We start from the raw sequence: 18,222 nt of genomic DNA, 5'->3' as shown, positions 1-18,222 counted from the left end.
TGGTGAACGTAATTCAATTTTGGATGCCTCTTTCACCTGAGCTGACACCGCATTTGTGATGTCTGAAACTTGGGCATGCATTTTCCTCGCTGGCAAATTGATTCTGCGTTTCAGTCTTTCAGTTATAAAGGAACATTCAGACCCTGAATCAATTAATGCCCGCGCGGAGAAGTCGGTACCATTATGGTGAATGTGTACGCGAGCAGTTCCTAATAGCACACCTGTGCTGGAATTCGTATGACAGGATGTCACATTTTTGTTCCCGTTTGAACCTAGTTTTTCTGATTCCTGTCTCGCTAATGCCTAGAGGGCCAGGAGGCCCTAGAGGGCCTATTATCGTAGGAGTATTGGGGCGGGTTGTAGGTGGTGTTTTTCTGTAGGGTATCCGCATGCAGGAGCGTATGGTGACGAGAGTGGCACGAATTGCAGTTGTAGGAACTGGTGCATCTGGTCACTGTGTGTCCTGGGAATAGACAATTCAGACAACCACTTGTAGATTTTATGAATTTAATCCTTTCTGGAGGGGTTAACTCGCAAAAGCGTGAACAGTTTCGTAATCTGTGCTCTGCGGACTTGCACATTTTACACATTGCCTTTGACGTCGGTCTGGATACCTTTGTATGAAATGCACCAAGTCTTTTCGTAGGGGGTTCTGTTGATTGTCGCGACGCGTTTAGTTTTTGCACTTTCGAAGTGGCATGCCCTGTAAAACCAGACACTGTTTCAAGTGTCTGAAATCGATTAGACAGGAATTTATCCATATCCTCCCACTTGGATATGTCCATTTTATGATCTATACTTTGCTCCCTGCTCCAGTGCTCTCTGGTAGCTTGGTTGAGCAGAGATAAGTCAGGATTGCATCCCAATTGGAAGTGTCAATTTTGTGGCATTTGAGGGACGAAATACAATTATTTATATCATTTTGCAGCTTTTTTATTGAACTGCCACACTCACTTTCTACCTTTTTTAAGTTAAATAAAATTTTTAGTTGTGTGTTAACTAAGATACGTTTGTTTTCGTATCTTTCACACAAGTTTCTCCAGGCCATCTCGAAACCTTCATTTGTGAGAGGGCATTTTTTAACGATATCTTTTGCTTCGCCCTGCGTTTTGTCGTTGAGATGGAATAACTTTTCCACCCCTTTCAAACTAGAATTGTTTATATATATTGCCGTGAAAAGGTCGCGAAAAGTTGGCCAAGACAGATAATCCCCTTTAAACACTTCCGTATCGCAAGCAGGGAGGCGAATTTTATGCCCATGAGGTTCTTGCTCAGGGTTGACGTTCTTTTCATCCTTCTTGTATTTTTCTGCCTCAGCAGATATAGACGCTGAACATCGCACGTAGATTGTGTGTGCTGCCTTTTGCTTCTTTCTGATCGCCATAACGTCATCCGCTGACACCTCATCAGATCCCAATAGCGAATCAAACATAGACTTTACCTTCTTCCACAAGAGCCGCAACTTTTCCTGCTGTATTGCAAGGGTGGGTTTGCTATGGTCGCTCTCCGGAATAAGGCTGTAATCTTTATCAAACTCTGCGATTGATTCTGTTAAACGGATGTAGGTTTCCATTGTTTTATTTACGTTTATTAACGAGAAAATTGCCGATTATAGAAATGGAACTCTTCAGAGTTAAAATGCCTGCCCAGCCCTAAATAAAAAACTATTGAACTTCAAGTTTATTATTTATTTTGTTTATTACAGACTTTTTTTTGTCTTGGTAGCGACAACGAAAAGGGTTTATTTTATGGACTTTTTGTCACAGCAGCGACAACCAAAAGGGTTTATTTTTGAACTTTTCTGTCTCAGTAGCAACAACAAAAGGGGGGACCACTCGCCACGTCCACAGATAAATGAGTGTATTGTGAACAAATGAAAAAGTGCGTGCGATATTGCTAATGAAAATCGAAAAATAACCGGAAAAAAGTGAAGAAAGAAATAAATGTTTTACAAGAAGTGAGCGCCTGAATTAATTTAATTGGAATTAATGTGTTTTTGATGTGCAAAAAAAAAAACAACAACAACAAACTTATTCGGTATCGTGCGGAAAGTGAGGTTAGGTTAACCTCTTCCTTGTGTTGTGTCTGGAAAACCTTACCACTGGTGGGGGGATAGACCAGATAATCACAAGGATCGAAATAAAATTAATAAACCAAGTGATTTAATTTTTGAAATTGGAAAGAAAAAAAATGGTGCTCACTAAATAACTTCACTTTTTCACTTCTTTTTGGATTTTAATTCTTTCGCGCACTACACGGGTCTTTTTTTAAATTTATTTTGCAAAAAAAATAACACTTAATAAAAAATGGCAAGAAATATAACACTTACTTCTTATTATTTGTTTTGGTGTGGATCTGGTGGTTCTGCTCAGATGTGCTGTAGCAATCCTTTGACAAAAAAATTTGTAGGCAGATGTGCTGTGGCTCTGGTCACTTGTATATAATATAATCCCACTTTTCTCGTTGTTTGGCTGCTGCGGCAAATGCTTTTATAATCTTTGGCAACAATTTTTCTGATGATCAAAATATGCTGTGCAGGTTGATATGTGGACTGTATATATATAAAAAAAGGTGCTTTCAGTTCCTGGTGAGGAGGACCAATGTTCGGCCTGAGTGCGTCGTAAACCGGCAGTGGGTAGGCGCACAAGGGTCGATCTTGGAGTGGATGATTCGCTCAAAAGAAATAAATAAGAACACAAAGAGGAATTTCCTCGTTATAATATAATATTTAATTTAGAGTGACGGAAAATATATACTGTGGTTACAATATTACCTTGGTGTTTTAAGTGACGATGGTGATCCTTGCGATGTGTGCGGTTGGCGGTCAATCGAGAAAGAGGCCGGTTATCCCGTTGAGGACAACCGCTAAGCAACGAAAAAGTCCTCTGATGTTAAGGAGGGGAAAGGCCACACATACAACCACCCCCACATATACGTGCATGGGTGCTGACAACCTGCACACACACACGTGCATGTGTATGAAACGCATGCATGTGCATGCATGCACACAAATGCGGCGTGAGTGTGGGTGGCTGGAAATATTATTAAAACGTTAGGGAGGGGCGCCGTCAATCAGGTAAAAGTTAGGCATTGGGCCTAAACAGTTGTACATGTATTTTATTTTGATTGCCCTAATGGTTAAGGAGGAAATGGCTGCTATCCATTTTAACTATTTTTGTAAAAGCGCAATACATTTTTTTAGGGGTTGCTGATAGAGGTTCGCTTAATGAAGCGAGTGGCTTTGTATCTTTCATTTCAAAAAAAAAAAAAAATATCCAATTAAGGGTGCATAAATCGCATGCGGTTTCCTTTATTTACAGGAGAAACTAATATCCAAAGTCAACATCTCTTTTTCTGGTTGAAGGATTTTAATTTTGTGTTACATATACATACATTAATAAAACGCTCACCGATCTAATACAGAAATGGGCACTGCATTTTAAAAGTTCGCCCAACTCAAAGGTGTAGTACTTCCCTTCCTTAGCTGTAATTGTCTTTGTTTGTTTTCGGAAAATTTACCACACTCCTTTTAGCCGGCATGGACATGGAAATTTGATGTCATACAGGGGTTCATTGATAAAGTACCTTTAACAAAATTTAATTGTAAAACATCACAAATATCTTCATGTTCTTCAAAAGCCGTACCTGATATATTTTTCTTGCAAGTCATATAGCCTTAGGATCAGTGCCGAATGCCGAAAAAATCCCCAGAAGAGAGGTTGCGGGCAGTACTTCTTCATAAGTACTGTCCAAACTGTCTGTCACCCTTTCACCGCGTGGACAAATGTAACAGCAAGTATTGCTGCAAGAGGTGCCAAGAGAAGCACCACACCACGCTTCATTTAGATGAGCGTCGACCGGTATGCGACGGGACGACCACAAACGGCGAAGACAACACGTCCGACGACGCGTTGTCAATCAACCTCTCGGGACCGGCTAAATCCTGGGCTCAGCAGGTGGAAGAAGAAGAGATGGAAAAAGAAAGAGCGAGAGCGGAAAAGGAGCATGCGAAAGCGGAAATGAGACCGTCAACGAGCAGGAATGGGATGCGCAGTTTCCGACCGCTGTTGCAGCACGAACGAAGGGCGGAGGAAGTAAAAAAGCTCGAAACCAGTAAAAAAATTTTGAGTGGAACTACCTTCTTTTTTATTCCATGGTACTTACCACGATTGATGGAAAAGCTTCTACAATTTCGAGTGATACATCCACGCAACGTTGTGACATATGTAGGGCTACCCCAAAAGAGATAAATGACCTCACTTTAATTTTTAACATACACGTTGATACTCACATTTACAAATATGGGATGTCAACTCTGCATCCGAGAATTCGATTTATGGAGTGTATTCTTCATATAACTTACCGATTAGAATTTAAATCGTGGATAGCGAAAGGAGATAATAAATCTAAATTGGAAGAAAAGCAGAGAGCAGTACAGAATCCTTTCAGAAACCAGACTGGTTTATTGGTAGACGTGGTAAAGCATGAACACGGTACAACGAATGATGGAAATACCGCTAGACGATTTTTCGCTGACATTAAAACTACTGCCTCTATAACTGGCGTTAGTGAAAATCTCATTCAAAGATTCTCTACAATATTAGGGGCACTTTCATGTGGGTGTCCAATAGATGTACAAAAGTTCAACATGTACGCCAGAGAAACCATTCGAGTTTACGTCGAACTATATGAATGGTATTACATGCCTTCAAGTGTGCATACAATTTTAGTACATGGAGCTTCAATAATAGAGCATTTTGGTTCCATTCCTATTGGAAAGTTGTCCGAAGAAGTCGCTGAATCAAGAAATAAAGATTTTAGAGAATATCGTCGAGACCATGCAAGAAACATTAGCCGCAAAGCCACAAATGAGGACATTTTAAATAATTTGTTAGTTACTTCTGACCCATTTATTTCATCGAGGAGATCGAAATTACCTAGTAAGCATGAGGAAATATCCGTAGAAGTGAAATCTCTACTACTCCTACCGCAAAACCTCGACTATGATACAGAAAACTAAATATTTTAGTTTCTCAATTTAAATTGGGTACGAATATAAATACTACATATGAAATGCAACATTTACTTAAAATAATAAAAATAGTTTTTTTTTTAGTTTTTTTTTTTTGTCATTTACCTATATATAATAATAATTTTTGCTTTTAATTACTCTTTCGTTAGTAGAACAAGCTGGAATAGTAAGCATCCTATAAACAAAAAAAAATTATAAATAAAATTAACGAACAAGCTGGAATAGCTAAATTTTTGATTTGAAACTTTTTTGATTGTTAAATATAATTTCAATATAAAAAAATTAAATGTATAATATGAATTATCAAATATTTTTTTTTTAAATAGTACTCAGAATTAAAAAGTGATTCGCAATACTAACATTCAAAAACAAAAAAATATATTTTTGTTTTTAAATTCTACCTAAAATTAAAAAGTGATTCGCAATACTAAAATCAAAAAAACAAAAAAAAACCGCGAACCTTTTCGAACCATGGAACCGAGTACATTGCATAGTATATAACCCTAACTATATAAATAAATTAATCAAGTTTTGAGGAAATGTGAGGCAAATGAGTTAACGGTAAAAATGTGATTTTTCCCATACATACATTTTTTTTATTTGCTATAACTTTTTGGTTTAAGACTTTATGAAAAAATACTGATATATAAAAACGTCATGTAATGAGACTTAGAATCGATCCCCATCAAAGTTTTTGTGTTATTAACTAATATTTTTTTCATTTCCCTAAGCCCACTGAAAGCCAAATCCAGTCCACTGTGAGACGGACAGACGGACAGACGGACATGACTAAATCAACTCAGCTCTTCAGCTTTTGATTATTTCGGTTTACTTAATGGTGGGTCTATCTATTTTCCTTTAAGGAATTACAATTTTGGGATTCGTGACGAAATTAATATACCCTTTCATTTTCATGAAAGGTATTAAAATAGGTAGGTACTTTGTGTGAGGATGCAAAGCTTCACGTTTTTTGTGGTCTGCATGTGGCGGCCACCGTGGTGTGATAAGTAGCGTGCTCCGCCTACCACACCGTATGTCCTGGGTTCGCACCCCGGGCAAAGCAACATCAAAATTTTAGAAATAAAGTTTTTCAATTAGAAGAAAATTTTTCTAAGCGGGGTCGCCCCTCGGCAGTGTTTGGCAAGCGCTTCGGGTGTATTTCTGCCATGAAAAGCTCTCCGTGAAAACTCATCTGCCTTGCAGTTGCCGTTCGGAGTCGGCATAAAACATGTAGGTTCCGTCCGGCCAATTTGTAGGGAAAATCAAGAGGAGCAAAACGCAAATTGGTAGAGAAGCACGGCCTTAGATCTCTTCGGAGGTTATCGCGCCTTACATTTATTTATTTTTATGTAAAAACTATGACTACGAATCACGTATTTCAACAATATATGACGTAAACGTAAGTATTTGATGAAATTTGATGAATTTTGAAGCTTCTAGCCGTAAAAAAGCGGCAAAAGTGGCAGTTTATATGGGGTATATAATATATGAACCACCGATGTCTATGATTTTTTCAGACAAAAATATATGCTATATACGTAGGCATTTGGTGAAATTTGAAGCTTCTAGCTGTTAAAATGGGGCTGAAATTACAAAATATATATATATATATATTAAACAATTTTGGTTTCTTTATAAACGTTAACATTTAATTCAATATTTATTATATTAATGTTGACAATGCAATGTCGCGCAAAACGTCTTGTTGGTCCAATTGCCACAACATACTTCTCATAAGGATATGTGAAGCTACCGCTGCTTACTCATCGCTACCATCCATTTACCTTCCCACCAACAATGAATCCAATAAGAATGCTCTCTTATACTTTATTCCAATTAGAACCACTGCAGTAGGGCCAGCGTTCGCACCATCTCCGCTGCCAGCAACACAGATCGCTCTCCCAGCATTCATCGTACTCTTGCACTGCAAGTGTTTGCGAACCCGTTAAGTATTTTATTTATTATGATAGCAAAAATATATCTGTTACGAGGGTGGGCATCAATAGTTTCTCGTCTTAACTCCTCCCCTTCTAAGTGAGGAGCGTCCTCGAGCCTTTACATTTAACGTACGTAACGTTGTGTCAGTTTGGTGGAATTAAATTATACGCAATGGCTTTGCCAATTTGCAAATTGAAAATACGTATAATCTTGCTGACTGGACATAATGAATTATAGTTTGATGTATTGGCAATTTATTAGTGGTGGAGCAAAAGAACTGCGGTGGGCCTTTTATCAATTTTAAAATGTCGAAGATAAATTGTTGCCGAGGTGTTATTTTCTTGTAGTGGAATGTAAAAGTTCTCTCGAGCCCACTCATACCATTTGGGTGAAAATTTTGATTTGGTTTCTAAGCGAGCGGTAACTTATGGTCTTAAATGTAAGATATTAAAATTAATTTCCCAATACTACTGAATTATTTCAAAGACTATAATTTAAGCAATTATTTAGATTAAATATTTAGTTTAAACTTAAATAACTACCTGTGAAATGCTCAGTAAAAAGTTCCAAAATTACGATGTAGTAGTTCAAACTGAATATTGGCCTTCTATTAAATGCAAGTAGCGCATGCGAACTCTATGTAAAAGGTGTAATAAATAATTCCTCAAAAGGTTGCTTATTATAGATTGTCCTTATGGACCACCCTCCCCTTAATAAGAACTGTAGTTCCTAAGTCCTTTTCTACAATTTGTTCTTCGTAAAGGGGGTTAATTTATTTCCTAGTCTTCTGTTTCTTTTTACCATGACCTTATCACCTGTGTTAAATGTACGTTGTATCCGATTTTTGTTGTGACTTTTTAATTCGGATTGCTGCGCTTGCCTTATACGTGCCGATACTTCAATATCTGTATTTTCTGTAGCATGCCGAAATATGTCGATTGGCCTTTTATTGGTTACATAATGTATTGTTTTATTGTACTCTATAGTCGAAAGCAATATCAAATCTTTTGTATCATCAATGCATTTCTCTAGCTTCATGCATCTAGCTATTTCTACCAATGTACTGTGAAATCTCTCTACTTGGCCATTAGAAGTGCTGTGGAGAGGTGGAGCATTTACGATTTCAATATCAAAACTGTTGGCAAGAAGATATCTGACGGTATTTGAGTTCAATGATTTCTCATTATCGCAGTAAATGACTCTGGCCTTGGGAAATACATTCAAAAGTTGTAGGATTTTCGGTTTTACATCTACGATCGTCCTAGATCATATTGTTTGAACAACTGCGAATTTGGAAAAAACTTATCCAAACATGTTAAAAAATAATTCGAGTCTGTAGAAAAAATATCAATATGCAGGGTTTCGCCTACATATGATGGGATTGGTGTTTGGGATATTCTATGTTTCTGGTGATGTCTACTATACTTTGCCCTTGAACAAAATTTTGCAGTTACCAACTACTTCTTTTGCCTTTTTCTCTAGTTTTGGAAAAAAATAATCCTTTAAAATTTGTTTGACTTTTTCTTGTGCAGCGCGGTGCGCGCGATCATGTTCTGAAACTATAATCTCTAGCTAGTCGTTTGGGTCAAATATGTCTGTTACAAACGTTTTTGCATATTTGAATTTCGTATTTGGAAATATACGTACTAAGTCATGTTGAATGTGTGCTAAAGTAGGCAAACTACAATGAATTGGACTCACCACTTTGGTGTTAACAAGGTCTTGAATGATGCCTAAAAGCGTGTTTTTATCACGAAATCGAATAATATGCCTTGTTCTGTTTCCAAAAATAATAAAAGTTCGTTTCGACGGTATTTCAGCCTCTTCAATAATGATTTGGTTTTTAAAACAATTTACTGCCTTTTCAACTGCCTCATAGTATAAATTAGGGACTGTTCGCTTGCTGAGTTTGGATTTGAATCTTCTTCTATTACATTGAGTTGCTGACGCGACAGGGCGTCGGCAACATAGTTTTCTTTTCCTGGCTTATAGTGTAATTTTGCATTGTGCTCATCGATGAACGCTTTCCAACGTTTGAGCTTAGCATTCGGATTTCTATCTGAAACTGCAAACGTTAGAGGCTGGTGATCTGTACAAATGTTTAAATTTTTTACACCGTAAAGGTAGTTTCTCAGGCTCTTTAAAGCCCACACAATGGCTAGAAGCTCCCTTTCGTTTGTAGCGAAGTTAAGCTCATTATCTTTTAATGTTCTAGAAATCATGGTTATGGGCATCCTGAGACAAAACAGCACCCAGGCCATGGTTAGAAGCGTCTGTTGTCAAATTGAAAGGTTTTTTATAATCAGGGTAATCAAGCATAACATTTTCTGATACCAAAATATGTTTTAAGGAATTAAATGCTTGAAGCTGTTCTAAGTTTAAAACTATTTTGACTCTTTTGGATTGAGTAGCACTGACTCTGCCGTTTTCGCCTTTTAGAATATCTGTCAGAGGCTTAGCTATGCGGGCAAAATCTTTAAAGAAACATCTGTAGTACCTGGCTAATCCCAGAGACGATCTGATACTATACAAATTTTCTGGAGCCGGGAAATTTAGCATTGCATTAGCCTTGTCGGGACATGTTTTTATGCCCTTCCTTGACACGACAAACCCGAGGTACTCAATTTCAGTCTTGAAAAAATGCGATTTTTCCACCGAAACCTTCATGTTTGCATCACATAAACTGTTTAAAACCCAGTATATATCTTGAACGTGTTGCTCTTTTGTAGGTGAGAATATTATTACGTCATCAACGTAAACGTAACAGCTTCTACCTATTTGCTGCCTAAGTACATCATCGATAGCCCTTTGGAATATACTTGGCGCGTTCTTTAAGCCAAATGTTAGTCTACAAAATTCATATTTGCCATTGTTCACAGAAAATGCGGTTTTCTCCCTATCTCGCTCTGCGAGCTCAATTTGATGAAATCCTGATTTCAGATCAAGGGTTGAAAAGTACTGGAACTGGCCCATGCTTGAAAGAATGGACATAACGTTTGGTATGGGGTACTTATAGTCGATAGTAATTTCGTTTAACTTTCGAAAATCTACTACTAGATGTTTCTTTTTATTGCCTAGCTCATCTAGTCCTTTTTTATCCACTACCCATATTGGGTTGTTGTAAGGAGACCTAGATGGTCTAATAATACCATCTTTCAGGAGTTCCTTTACCTCCTTATTGACAAAATATATTACGCCCATTGGGTATGGATATAATTTGGAATAAATGGGCTCCTCATGCTTTGTTCGAATTGTGGCAACTACATTCGTATTGTATGGTACAGCCGTATTTGGATCAGCAAAAGCCTTTGTTCTTTTATCGATCATATTTAAAAAATCTTTTTTTATAGCAAGGGGTACATTATCTTGTTGAATTTTGATGATATTTATGCTTTCGTATTTAATAAATAATAGCTTTTCGGTCCCATAATCATGAATAATTTCGCCTTTTTTAAGGTCTACTATAGCGTTAACCTGCTTAAGCAGGTCAAGCCCAACTATCGCATCAAAGCTTAGCAAATTAGGTAAAATAATGAAGTCGGAGTTCACACCAAATAGGTTTATATTGCATTTTCTATTTACTTTCGTCTCTCCATGTATTTATCTGGGTAAAATTGGTTTATTCAGGGGTACGATCCCTTTTAGCTCGGCAAACAGTTTGATATAACTTTTTGAAGCGCCAGTATCAATTATCATCTTTATAACCCTTCCCTCAGATCCTATTGCTCTTCTAATCCAAGGGAGTAGGGTACTATCCCTAAAAAATTAATATGTTCTTCAATATTTTCGACTTCATTATCCACTATGCTATCGTATAAATTTTCGTCAGCTGTTTCCTGCGAGATGTGATTAATTCTCTAAATTTTCGGCCCGGTATTTCTATCGGACTCAATGCGCCATTTAAACTGTTGCCCTTGATTACCGGTATTAATGGGGAGATGTCTTTGCTCAGAGCTTTGGAAGTTACTGATCCTATTTTCTTGTAAAAAATCATTGGACGGATTTTGAGGTACGTAGTTCGTTAAACGACGTAATCGGGATAGTGATGGATCTATATCCATCGGCTCAGATCTTTCTTGCCTACCATTATAAGTAAAATTCCGTTTTTGTTGCCTATTGGGATTGGTTTGGCCACTTAAATTATCCAATTGATTATTGCTGCTTTCGCTTAGTTTCTTGTCTATAGTTTGACCTTTGCTGTTTTCATCGAAACGGTTTGAAAAGTTTGTCGCAAATACGTAACGCGTTCCTGTGCAAGTGCCAAAGCAGATGGTAAATCCGCCGGTCGAGCAGAAAACAAAATATCGCAAAGGGGTTTCTTTAGACCCGAAATAAAAACGCGTAGAGCATTCATTCTGTACTTCTCATTAATAGAAGTTGCTATCTGACTTTCGTAAGTCGTTATAGTCTTATTGGTAAGAAGGGTGAGCTTTCTCTCGACCTCATCATAAAACTTCAATACCGTCAGATTTCCTTGTCGCAAAGTACTCATCTCCTGCTCGATCAAATAAATCGGCCTCTTATCGGCATAAGTAAAATCTAACCTCGCTATTATGGCTTTAAAATTCAACACGGTATTGAATGAAGCTAAGACACCATCAGCGGCGCCTCTAATCTTATTTCTGATGATTGCGACCGCCTGGTAATGTTTTGCGCTTCCATCGTACCTTTCGAACAGTTTGTAGGCCGTGTGCGCCGCTTGCCTCCATGATACATAGTTTTCTTGTTTACCGTCAAACTCAGGCAAGGCCGAGGGTCTCATCGCATTGCACATTATCTACAATCTGCACTTCCTCTAAAGATTCTACATTGGCAGTTAATGTAGTCGTAAATTTCTTGGTAACTTCGTCGAACTTTTTGTCGAAATCCGCTTTCTGTGTAGACAATGCAGCCGATATCGCTGCGGCTACAATAGCTTGAAGTTCTTCGGAATTCATTTCTGGATTTTTGTCTTTTAAAACTAATGAATTGAAAAGGGTAACTAAGTCAATATCGCTCATTGACTTGAGGTATTATGCGCTATTTAGATTAAATGGAGCGAATACCGAAAGGCTAATTTAATGGCAGAAATAGCCCATAAATTCCCTGAATATTCTTATTAAATTTTATACTAATATTTTCCCTAAATATTTTTGTTACATAAGTTTTACTGAAGTTGATTAAAGAAGTAGGTAACATTAATGGAACGTACCATACGCAGTTTATAAAAATTGTGACCTACAATAGGCTAATTAAATGGCAGAAATAGCCCACAAATTACCACAACATTTTTTTTATTTTATTAAATATTTATTTAATAGTAATTGAGCCGTTTATTTTGAAAGTGGCATAAGTCATTTCATGTCGTTTAGGTTCAGTGGTAATTTGTTTGTATCTCTCCTCGCCTCCAGTTTTTTAGAGTCCAATATCCAAAAGATGCAATTCTTATTATTATTTTATAATTGTAGAACCATCTATATATGAACTCGTTCAAAAATAACAATGCATTTAAGACCATGAGTTGGAAATGACTTATGCCACTTTCAAAATAAACGGCTCAATTACCGAAATACACTGAGCAAATCACTTACATGGATTTTTCTAAAACCGTTGCTTTATTTTTCTCCGTTGTCTTTCCTTTGTGAATGTCATATATGATAATGATATAGGTTAATTTTCTTCAAGTTTCTGTTATTTTGTAGGTACTGTTTTTCCTAATCAACAATAACATTCCAAAATAATATTTATTAATTAATCACGATTTTCCCGGCCCCACGTTTGGGCGCCAATCAAACAATTTTCGTTTCTTTATAAACGTTAACATTTAATTCAATATTTATTATATTAATGTTGACAATGCAATGTCGCGCAAAACGTCTTGTTGGTCCAATTGCCACAAAGTAAAAGGAACAACATACTTCTCATAAGAATATGTGAAGGTACCGCTGCTTACTCATCGCTGCCATACATTTTCCTTCCCACCAACAATGAATCCAATAAGAATGGTCTCTTATACTTTATTCCAATTAGAACCACTGCAGTATGGCCAGCGTTCGCACCCTCTCCGCTGCCAGCAACACAGATCGCTCCCCCAGCATTCATCGTACTCTTGCACTGCAAGTGTTTGCGAACCCGTTAAGTATTTTACTTATTATGATAGCGAAAATATATCTGTTTCGAGGGTGGGCATCAATAGTTTCTCGTCTTAACTTATTATATTAGGGTGGTCCTTATTTGTATGGAGAAAATTGTATCATCAGATTTCCAAAGTCTCAACCCCTAATTCGATAGTAATATAGCCGAATATATCACACAAAAAATTGTATCTCGATTGGAGATGGTTTAGGCGTGTCGCAGGGGGGTCAAAATTGAAATTGCTCTATGGAGACTCAAAAAATAAAAGTAATTTTTCTTTTTTCTAATACTAATAATCTAATATCAGATGCAAATTCTGGTCCCGATTGGAAACGCCTAAGGGGCGTCGCAGGGGGTTGAAATTCAGATTACCCTATGGAGACTCGAAAAATAAAAGTGATTTTTCTTTTTATCTAATAGCCGAAATATATATCACTATAGTCGGAGATATCACATACAAAATTTGGTTATGATTGGAAAAGCCTAAGGCGTGTCGCAAGGGGATAAAATTTCAGACTACTCAATGGAGACTCGAAAAATAAAAGTGATTTTAGACTACGCTATGGAGACTCGCAAAATAAAAGAGAAAGAGAAAAGAGAGGAATGGTCTATATATAGTAACTTATGGGGTTTTTGTCAATATTATAAGCAAATTAATTGCATAAAATAAATTACGTTTTCAAGTGATCAAGAACTGAAGTTGATATTTCGTTTCAATATGGTATCGCGACAAAAAATTAAGATTTATTTAGTGGGCCTCATCGAAAACCAAATTACGGGTGCCATGTTGCCTTCTAATGGGCAAGTGTTACGGGGTTGTTTCTACAATATTAGAAGAATAAAATTAAGTGTTCGCGAGAGTGCATATCTTGTGATAAAAGGAAGGAAGTGTTTTGGCAAAAAGCACGCATGCCTCTCAAGCCTAAACATCATAGTGTTGCGAAGTTAGAAGCGTTATACATGAGATGGCGTTCGCTTTTTAAAAGCAGTAAACGCCATTCTGCCCACTAAAAAGCGAAAGAGTCGAGATTTTCCGAAGAATTGGAAAATTTATTAGATATAGTTCACGAAAAAGCATTGAACATGATCAACAACCAAACTGATAAGGAGTTTCCTATCAATCAGAGGAAGAAAGGACGTTTAGGCGCATTTTCAAGAATAAATTGTACCGGAAATAATAAAGAAGTGCTTAAAAAAAGCTGCGATGTAGACTCGCCTGGAGGTAATAAATATTCTTTGTTACTTTTTACAATAATGTAATTCCAAATATCATTTCAATACTGCGTTAGAAGTAGGCGTTGAAGAAAGCGAAAATTTAGATTTTGATCGGGGAAGCAATTGCTCACTAGAAATATCAAGTCGAAATGAACCAAAAAACAAAAGAGGGCAGAAAAGTTTAATTACACCCAAACAAGTATCAGTTCGTGATAAACGTAAAGTAAGTTGCTCACTAGAGCGATCAAGTCGAAAAGTGGAAAAAACAAACGAGGGCAAACAAATTTTATTACACCCAAACTAGTATCAGTTCTTGACAGTTGTAAAGTCAGCTATCGAAATGCAGTCAGAATACTATTAGCATAATCCGAAGCCCTTGGTGCAAATGTAAAAACTCTAACCGTAAACCGGAGCAATATCCGACGATGTCGTCTATAAAAGCGCCGATACATAATGAAGCAGCTAAAACGATCGTTTGAATCCAAAGAAATTACGTCAGTTACCGTTCACTGGGATGGGAAGTTGTTTCCTGCAACAGAAGGAACAGAGAAAGTAGACAGGTGTCCAACAATTATTTCCTGGGAAGATGGAGAACAACTACTCGATGCTCCAGCAATTTCGAACGGAAGTGGAAAAGCACAAGCTTCTGTAGTATACGACTTACTTGTTAGGTGGAAAGTACACGACAAAGTCCAAGCGGTATGTTGTGATACAACGGCGTCGAACACGGGCAGGTTACAGGGAGCTTGTGTTTTCTTGGAACAAAAACTTGGTAAAAGCTTGTTTCATTTGCCGTGTCGTCACCATATATACGAAATAGTGTTACGCAGCGCTTTCGAAGCAAAAATACCCTTATCAAAAGGACCTAATGTTGAGATTTTTAAAAACTTTAGAGACGCCTGGTCCAATTTAGACAAACGCAGTTTCCAAGCTGGAATTGAGGACGGCTTCGTCAGAATAGCAATACCTAATTAAGAAGAGCTTGCAGATAGCTTCCATCACATTTTAGTATCAAGACAGCCTCGTGAAGACTATAAAGAATTTGTAGAACTAGCATCCACGCTCGGTGGATGGCAAAGGGTATTTATACTCTAAAATTATATATCTTTCGAGAAGAGTACATACTGGAAAAAAATTTAGAAATAGCATTTCGGGATTTATGCGTTTTTATACTCAGTTGAGCAGAGCTCACAGAGTATATTAACTTTGATTGGATACCGGTTGGTTGTACAGGTATAAAGGAATCGAGATAGATATAGACTTCCGTATATCAAAATCATCAGTATCGAAAAAAAATTCGATTGAGCCACGTCCGTCCGTCCGTCCGTCCGTCCGTCTGTCCGTTAACACGATAACTTGAGTAAATTTTGAGGTATCTTGATGAAATTTGGTATATAGGTTCCTGGGCTCTCATCTCAGATCGCTATTTAAAATGAACGATATCGGACAATAACCACGCCACATTTTCGATATCGAAAATTTCGAAAAATGGAAAAAGTGCGATAACTCATTACCAAATACGGATTAAGCGATGAAACTTGGTAATTTAGTTGAACTTATGACGCAGAATAGAAAAATGGTAAAATTTTGGACAATGGGGGTGGCACCGCCCACTTTTAAAAGAAGGTAATTTAGAAGTTTTGGAAGCTGTTATTTGGCAATCGTTGAAGATATCATGATGAAATTTGGTAGGAACGTTACTCTTATTACTATATGTCCGCTTACTAAAAATTAGCAAAATCGGAGAAGACCACGCCCACTTTTTAAAAAAAAAATTTTTTAAATTCGAATTTTAAAAGAAAACTTAATATCTTTAGAGTATATAAGTAAATTATGCCAACATTCAACTCCAGTAATGATATGGTGTAACAAAATACAAAAATAAAAGAAAATTTCAAAATGAGCGTGGCTCCGCCCTTTTTCATTTAATTTGTCTAGGATAATTTTAATGCCATAAGTCGAACAAAAATTTACCAATCCTTGTGAAATTTGGTAGAGGCTTAGATTCTAGGACGATAACTGTTTTTTGTGAAAAAGGGCGAAATCGTTTGAAGCCGCGCCCAGTTTTTATACACAGTCGACCGTCTGTCCTTCCGCTCGCCCTTTGACACTATAACTTGAGCAAAAATTGATATATCTTTATTAAACTCAGTTCACGTACTTATCTGAACTCACTTTGTGTTGGTGTAAAAAATGGCTGAAATCCGACTATGACCACGCCCACTTTTTCGATATCGAAAATTACGAAAATTGAAAAAAATGCCATAATTATATACCAAATACGAAAAAAGGGAGGAAACATGGTAATTGTATTGGTCTATTGACGCAAAATATAAAAAAAAATAAATGTAAGGCGCGATAACCTCCGAAGAGATCTAAGGCCGAGCTTCTCTTCCAAGTTGCGTCGTGCTCTTCTTGATTTTCCTTACAAATTGGCCGGACGGGACCTACATGTTTTATGCCGACTCCGAACGGCATCTGCAAGGCAGATGAGTTTTCACTGAGAGCTTATCATGGCAGAAATACACCCGGAGCGCTTGCCAAACACTGCCGAGGGGCGACCCCGCTTAGAAAAATTTTCTTCTAATTTAAAAACCTTATTTCTAAAATTTTGATGTTGCTTTGCCCGGGGTTCGAACCCAGGGCATACGGTGTGGTAGGCGGAGCACGCTACCATCACACCACGGTGGCCGCCAATATGGACGCAAAATATAACTTTAGAAAAAAACTTGGTAAAATGGGTGTGACACCTACCATATTAAGTAGAAGAAAATGAAAAAGTTTTGCAGGGCGAAATCAAAAGCCCTTGGAATCTTGGAAGGAATACTGTTCGTGGTATTACATATATAAATAAATTAGCGGTACCCGACAGATAAAATTCTGGATCACCCTGGTCCACATTTTGGTCGATATCTCGAAAACGCCTTCACATATACAACTAAGGGCCACTCCCTTTTAAAACCTTCATTAATACCTTTAATTTGATACCCATATCATACAAACACATTCTAGAGTCACCCCTGGTCCACGTTTATGGCGATATCTCGAAAAGGCGTCCACATATAGAACTAAGGCCCACTCCTTTTGAAAATACTCATTAACACCTTTCATTTGATACCCATATCGTACAAAAAAATTCTAGAGTCACCCCTGGCCCACCTTTATGGCGATATCTAGAAAAGGCATCAACCTATGGAACTAAGGCCCACTCCCTTTTAAAATACTCATTAACACCTTTCATTTGATACCCATATCGTACAAACAAATTCTAGAGTCACCTCTGGTCCACCTTTATGGGATATCTCGAAAAGGCGTCCACCTATAGAACTAAGGCCCACGCTCTTTTAAAATACTCATTAACACCTTTCATTTGAAACCCATATCGTACAAACGAATTCTAGAGTCACCTCTGGTCCACCTTTATGGCGATATCTCGAAAAGGCGTCCACCTATAGAACTAAGGCCCACGCCCTTTTAAAATACTCATTAACACCTTACAACTAAGGGCCACTCCCTTTTAAAACCCTCATTAATACCTTTAATTTGATACCCATATCATACAAACACATTCTAGAGTCACCCCTGGTACACGTTTATGGCGATATCTCGAAAAGGCGTCCACATATAGAACTAAGGCCAACTCCTTTTTAAAATACTCATTAACACCTTTCATTTGATACCCATATCGTACAAAAAAATTCTAGAGTCACCCCTGGCCCACCTTTATGACGATATCTCGAAAAGGCATCCACCTATGGAACTAAGGCCCACTCCCTTTTAAAATACTCATTAACACCTTTCATTTGATACCCATATCGTACAAACAAATTCTAGAGTCACCCCTGGTCCACCTTTATGGCGATATCTCGAAAAGGCGTCCACCTATAGAACTAAGGCCCACGCCCTTTTAAAATTCTTATTAA

The sequence above is a fragment of the Eurosta solidaginis genome, unplaced genomic scaffold, assembly GCF_040869045.1.
Source record: "Eurosta solidaginis isolate ZX-2024a unplaced genomic scaffold, ASM4086904v1 ctg00001112.1, whole genome shotgun sequence".
In the NCBI taxonomy this organism is placed as follows: domain Eukaryota; kingdom Metazoa; phylum Arthropoda; class Insecta; order Diptera; family Tephritidae; genus Eurosta; species Eurosta solidaginis.
Note: the sequence above shows the minus strand (reverse complement) of the source record.